Below are 7,203 nucleotides of genomic sequence, written 5' to 3'. Positions count from 1 at the left end.
TGAAGGAGATCAGTGTAGTCTGTGCTTGACCAAAGAATGGAACTCAGACCCCTGAGTAGACATTTCTCACAATTGGAGAGTAAGAACTCTATTTTCTATTCAATAAGAAAAAACCTTTTATAAAAATGAAAATTTCCACACACTGAGTGAGCTGTTTTGGGCAAGAATTCAAATAGAGATGAGATCACCATCTGTCAAGAAACTCCATAAGATTCTGTGGAAATTGGTCACAAAAGTAAATTATTAAAATCTCATTCAAAATACAGGCTGGACATTTAGCTCTCTTTTGGTGGTATAGTGAGCTCTCTTTTGGTGGCATAGTGAGCTCTCTTTTGGTGGTATAGTGACATAACGTGTTAGAGGGCTGCTCTAATGTGTTAGATTCCACTTTCTAGAGATTTTGTAGCTCAGTTTTCAGTAAAAATATGATAAAAAAAATTCCCAACGCTGACTTGGGCATTAGAAGACAAGCTTACTCTAGTTATTAGTTGGGTGAAACTGAAAGTCCCTCCCTCGCTTTGAGTTTTTGTCTCTTTATTTTGATTTTTTTTCATAAAGTGAGCATTGTAAGTCTATGCCAGTCAGCCTACACATTTCCTGAGCAACCACTGTGGGTCAGGCCCTGTGCCTGTGCTTGGAGATTCAGAGCAATATCTGTCTACAAGGATTCCAGAGTCGGGTAGAATTGTCATAAGTAGTAAATGGGTTTAGTGAGACACATAGCAATACAGTGCACATTGTAAGCTGTTATATTAATATAAGGTGGTATTATTTGTGTCAACAAGCATTCATTAAACACTGAAAATGTCATAGCTCCTGTAGAGAATATAAAATTAAACTATTGTAGGAGAGCTATATTCTTGCTCTGCTTCTAATTTTTCTTCATCAAGTGTTTGTGTTTCTAAGCATAATTTCCTTGAAAACAGAGACACTCTAAGAAGCAATTAGAGTATCACGCCCATGCCATGCCCTTTGTTCATTAGCTCTCTTTCATTTATTATTATTATTATTTTGAAAATACCCAAGCTGAAGCAGAGACACTGCCAGGTGGAAGTGCCATCTGCAGCAAAATGCCAAATGCAACATCAGGTTGACTTTAAAGGTAGACCCATGGGCTTGTGGGATGGTTTGGAAACAAGGTGTGAGAAAAAAATTAAGCTGCAAGGATAATTCTAAAGAGCTTAGCTTGAGAAATACGCGAAGTGTACCTTTGTTGTGGTTTAAGATAGGAAGAATTCAGGGTGAGGAGGTTGGGGCTGGGTGATGAAGACTATGCATACATGCAATGCTAAGTCAAAAAGTATTGCTACAAAAGCATAGACAACTTAATCTAGCACCAAAACAAAACAAACAAAAACCAAAACAACAACAAAGAAACAAAATTTTGACACTATTGTTGCTTCTCATGTCCTCCATCTAGGTCTATACTCTTCTGTAGGTAATGTGTACATTACCTTTCACTGAAAAATTCATACACCACAGGAAAGTGGCAATTTTGGCATCCTCAAGGGATTAAAACCACATTCTTCTTACATATTGAGTTCGGGGAACCAAAGGAAGTTTGGGAAACCAAAGGGCCAAGAGAAGGGCTTTCCTGATAGAAGATGTTGTCCCAAGAAAATTCTATAAGAACAGCCCTCAAAGACAGAGCATCGTTATGATGGAAGAACGTCCCTTGGTATAACTTTCCTGGATTTTATCTCACAAGTGCAATTTGTAATTTTCTTAAAACTTCCTCCTAATAAACCCCCGCAATGTCCCTTCTAATAACCCCCCACAATGTCCTATGCTCTTCGAGAAAATGAATCAAGGCGATCTCTTTGGAATGCCCTGAAAAACTATGAGTGGGTCCCACTGCCTTCAATCTAGCTGGCTTGGCAGCTTCTTTCAAAGGCCACTATCTGCACTGGACCCTCTCTTTTGGTTGTTGCTGTGACTCATCGGAGACCTTGTGCACAACAGAGCAGAACCCCGCCTGCGCCATCCTCACAAGTGCTCCTCTGCGGAGCCTATTGGTGCTGCCACTCCATCATCCACCTCATTGAGGGCCTTCCTCCTTTTTGCGGCCTCTCTACCGAGAATGATGTCCCTCTCCAGAGACTGGTTTCTCCTGAAAAAATATCCAAAGAGAGTACTTGGAGATGAAGTCTCACCATTCCTGCCTCTGAAGAACATTCTGTCCGACCTTCTTTCAAGACAGATGTATTTGTTCTTTTCGCAGTCCATGGTACTTTCAATATTCTTCTCCAGCCCCATATTCAAATGCAGAGATTTTCCTTCGGCATTCCTTATTCAGCGTCTAACTTTCACATGTATTTGAGGCTATTGAAAATACCATGGCTTGGATCAGGCGTACATTAGACCACAAAGCAACTGTCTTGCTTCTCAGTACTTTACAGAGGTCTTGTGCAAGAGAGTTACCCAATGCAAGGCCATGATGGCCGATGTATGTTTAATCACATTTGGTTGGGTTAAATCTGTGCATGTATGAACCGAAACTCTAGTAGCCAGACTTTCGACTTAGCCTCATGCAACTTCACTGTTTCCACATTGTCATCCAAAAGACCCTGGCTCCCAGGGGTCCCACAGAGAAGAGTAGAACTGCTTCTGTGGACTTCCCAGACTGCACATCATTACAGGAGCAGAACGCCTCATCTTTCTTCTGCAGAGCAGCTTCTGGGTTTCATCTGCTGCTCTTGTGGGCAGCAGCCCAATCCACAAGGCCATCAGGGCTCCTTACATCAATAGTAGGGATGCTACATTTGAAATGTACATTTGAATGCCAAATGGAGATGTTAATTGGCAGTTAAACGATGTGAATCAGAATTTTAAGAGTGGTCTGGGCTGAAAATACAGACCAGTGAACTGCTAGCATTTTCAAAGCTATGCAGCGGCATCCATTCACCAACAGGATACATGTAGTTTGCAAAAAGTTGAGGGCAAAAACACAGTATGAGTATTCCAATTCTTTAAGAAGTGAAGAAAAAGAAAATGAAGCCCGCAGGAAGAAAATCCAAAATATGTTGTTGAGAAAACAAAAGGAAACTGTGTATCAGGTAGAAAGGAATGGCCAATTTTATTAACCAAACGGGTGTAACTTAAATGTTATTAGCAAATCAAAAGAGGACTGACATTTGATCACTGAATTTAGCACCATGGGGATTATTGTTGATCTTGCCAAGTAGCAGAGAGGGAAAGCTGGCGTGAAGGGGGTTTCAGAGAGACTAGGGGAATTGGGAGAGATCACTCTCATAGAGCACTGCTTATAAATATTAGAACAATAGAGTAAACAGCAGTTGGAAGCAGAAGCACCAGTGTCAAGGGAAGGTTGTTTTCCATTTATTTTTTAAACATAGGAGAAAATAGCAGAATACTTCATTTACTGTTTGGGGAAATGATACAGAAAGAGAAATTGTATTGTAGCTGAAGAGAGAATTGCTGGAGAGAGATTCTTTAGTGGATGAGAAGAATGGGGTGATGTTCACCAAATGAAGGCGTGACACTATAGGTCCACGGAAAGCTCCTCTTTAGTGCTCTCTCTCCTTCTCCCTCCCACATTGCATCGGTTCCGACTCATAGCAACTCTATTGGACAGAGTAGAACTGCCCTCGTGGGTTTCTGAGGCTGCCAATTTTTATTAGAACAGAGAAGCAGCTGGTAGTTTTAGACTGCTGACCTTGTGGTTAGCAGTCCAATAAGTAACCCACTAAAAGGGGGTCAAGGGATGTTGTACTGATGCTGGCAAGTGGGGAAGCTGAGAGTAGGAAACTAAGAAGTTCTTTTCTGGAGGAGGCAGATCACCAGGTCTTTGTTCAGCTGCTTTGCTGGGTGGATCTGAAATGCTAACTTTTAAATAAAAAAATACACTGCTATCAAGTCTATACTGACTCACAGTGACCATGGATTTCCAAGACTGTAACTGTTTATGGTAGTAGAAAGTCAGATTTGTACTTCTACCTTAGCAGTTAGCATCTCTAAACATAACCACTCCCTTACCAGGGCTCATAACTTTTAGGTTAGTGGTAGATAAGGGTAAATCGTTTGTGCTACCCAGGGGCCCCAGTTAGTTTACAGAGGCTAATCTCTCATTTTATCAACATTCTTTTTAGAGGTTAAACTTTATTATAAATGAAAATTAATAAAAGACAAGAGTTCATATTTTGTGTTTAAATTTCCATTTTTCAGGTGAGTCATGCGTTTTTACATGAGATTAATATTGCCTACACCTGAAAGAATAATTGGAATGCATTTGTACTGGGGATAGGAGGCTGAAGGGCAGTGGAGAAATCAGATCCGAGACATCACTACAGCGTCCATTTCAGACTCGACTATCAAGAACACAGACAGATGTGTCTGACAGTACATTTCCTTTATTTATAGTCAACATGGGAAATGCATTTGTCACTACTTTGCTCATGAACTGGGAAATCCTATAACAATCACTGATTTTTCTGTGTGCCATCATTCAGATGGATAAGAGTGTCAAAACCAGGCGATTGTGGCTGGGAGATTGTGCAGTGCAATTCAGACATTCCTGCCTAACCTCCCCTTTACGGAGAACTTTCTTCTGCTTCTCAGCATGATTGTCAGAGACTTTCACTAGCTTGGCAATTTGCGATATTGATTGAGTCAGAGGCCTTATTCAAATAAGTGTTCCAAAATGCCACATTGTGAGTTTCTTTAAAGATCAGGGCACAGCTTTTATTCCAATAAATTTCATGTATAAATTACAGTGATTTTACCCACTCATTCCATAAAGAATCCATATTTACTCATTAATATGTTAGGCCAGGTTGACTAGAAAAACAAATCCAGAGACACTTATATATGTATAAGAGAGAGATTTATATCAAGAAGTAATTATTTATCAAGCAAACATCCCAGCCCAGTCCAGATAAAGTCCATAAGTCTGACGCTAGTCCTCAGACTAATGCAGCCTCATGCAAGATGCAGAAAGGTCACAGGCTGGTTGGTGCATAGTCTTATGGATCCAATGAAAGTTGATGCATCTCCAGGGTTCTGGTAGGTTACAGCATGGCTCTTCAATAGGAAGATGAAGCAGAAAGAGAGAGAGGAAGTTCCTAGGACCCTCCTTATGAGAAGTCCACACCCACAGGGAGACATTGGCAGGCTGTGATCTGATTGAGAGGGGAGACTCCACCCCTACACTATATCAAGTTGACACAAAATTACGTAAGTAGCACACATGGGCAGAGGTCAGAAGTCCTGGTGGCTTATGTGTTGGATTACTAACCACATGGACTAGTTCAAACCCACTAACTGCTCTGCTGGAGAAAGATGTTTTCTGCTCCCATAAATATTTGCAGTTTTGGAAACCCACAGGGGAAGTCCTACTCTATCCTACAGGGTTGCTACGAGTTGGAATTCACCCTAAGACAGTGAGATTTTTATATGGGCAGGGCTTTGGAGACAACCAGGAGTGGGGGGAGATAGAAGTTTTTACATGCGTAAATAGGACAAAGGTGTTCTTGGGATGAAGAGTGAGTGGTGTGGAAATGCCCAGGGACAGAGCACCACTTCTTTCTGGGAGGCCCTGAGGTCCTCCCTCTCTCCTGCTGTATTGGGAGACTATCAGCAAGGGTCCAATCAAAAGGCAGAAACCACAATTTTTAGATGCCAGCAAGTTGGTCCACAAATCATGGTTGTCCTATGCACAACTGAGCACTCTACTGCCCCATCCAAGCAGAAACTGTAGACGGAGACTTTCTGATTCATCGTGCTTCTTTCCATAGGGCGATTTTTTTCAGAAGTAGATTATCAACATTTGCTTCCTAGCCCTTCCTTAGTCTGAAAGCTCCCTCCGAAACCAACTCAGCATCATCAAAAAACTAAAACAAAAGCAAAACTCACCGATTCCAACTCATAGTGATTCTTCAGGGTGGAGGGGAACCTCCTCAGAGGGCTTCTAGGGCTGCAGAGCTTTCCAGAAGCGGACTGGAGCCTCAGCATTTCACCTTCAGTTAACAATCAAGCACTCTACCCGTGGTCCCCTCCCCCCTGCCTGCCCCTGGGCTCTATAGCAGCATGCAATCCTCTACTGACATAGGGGTGGGCTTCTGCAGGAGAAACATTGGTTGGAATTGGACCCAGAGTGGAACCCAGGTTCCCCTGAAAGGGGAGAATTCGACCACTGCACCACTACTGACTTATTGACTAGATTTTAGTGATGGGGATTGGCTAAACTAGCAAAACAAATGTTAACAAGCATAGGAATAAAAGTTACAGAGTGAAGCCTCCATGCTGAGAACCCTTCTTGCAGAGCTGACCCACAGACTTTCTGGGAGAGGGCAGCCTTGCCTGGGTGGCTGGAAGTCCATTGTGGTGCTGCTTGGCCAGCCAGCTGAACTTCTCCCACTGGAATGCTAAGAGGGCATCTGTCCGTTCAGACATGCTGTGACTTGGAACTCAATACCCTGGGGGGTGTGGTTCATGGGAAATTAGGAACCCCAGGGCTGAAGCCTCCTAGGAGGTGTGCAGGAAAGATGCTCCCGAGGTGGTGCCGGACAAGTGTCACCAGCCTAGGACACTGCCTGAGGGCGAAGCATCCTGGGTAGCCAGTCACCAGTACATCATTGTAGACACTCTACCGTGATGTCTCCAGGGAACTGTGCTGGGGAAGCTGCCTGCAAGAAAGTGTTGCCAGTTGCCGTCCTCTAATTGTTGATAGAGCTCTTTTGGTTAAGTGCTTTATGCTTTGGGCTGCTAACTGCAAGACCAGCAGTTTGAAACCACCAGCTGTCCCACAAAAGAGAGATGAGGCTTCCCACTCTCCTAACGTGTTATGGTCTCAGACTGCCCCAAAGGCAGCTCTACTCTGGCCACCAGGAGTGGAAATCCACTCCCAGGCAGTGCTCTGAGTGAGAGGCACCGTGGAAGACGAACCCCGCTGCGGAGGCCACACATTGAGCACGCCGGAACCAAACCGGGAAGAACCATCTCTCTCCTGGTCCTGTGTCCCTCTTCCGGCAATCCCTAGCACTGGTGCACTGGCAACACAGAGTATTCACAAAGGTGCGCTGCATTCCGGCAGAGCTTGGAAGGAAGCGGGCAGCTCAGAGCCTGGGATGCAATCCACCAAGAACTGACCCAACTGCTCCTGGAGTTTCCCACCAGTGCCTCTCATCCCTGGAGGGAGCTGACCCCGGGCCCTTGCTTTCTGGAGAAATTCTATTTAGACTACAG

The sequence above is a fragment of the Echinops telfairi genome, unplaced genomic scaffold (assembly GCF_000313985.2).
Source record: "Echinops telfairi isolate 266 unplaced genomic scaffold, ASM31398v2 ScPeMD7_3533;HRSCAF=4204_0, whole genome shotgun sequence".
Taxonomy (NCBI): domain Eukaryota; kingdom Metazoa; phylum Chordata; class Mammalia; order Afrosoricida; family Tenrecidae; genus Echinops; species Echinops telfairi.
Note: the sequence above shows the minus strand (reverse complement) of the source record.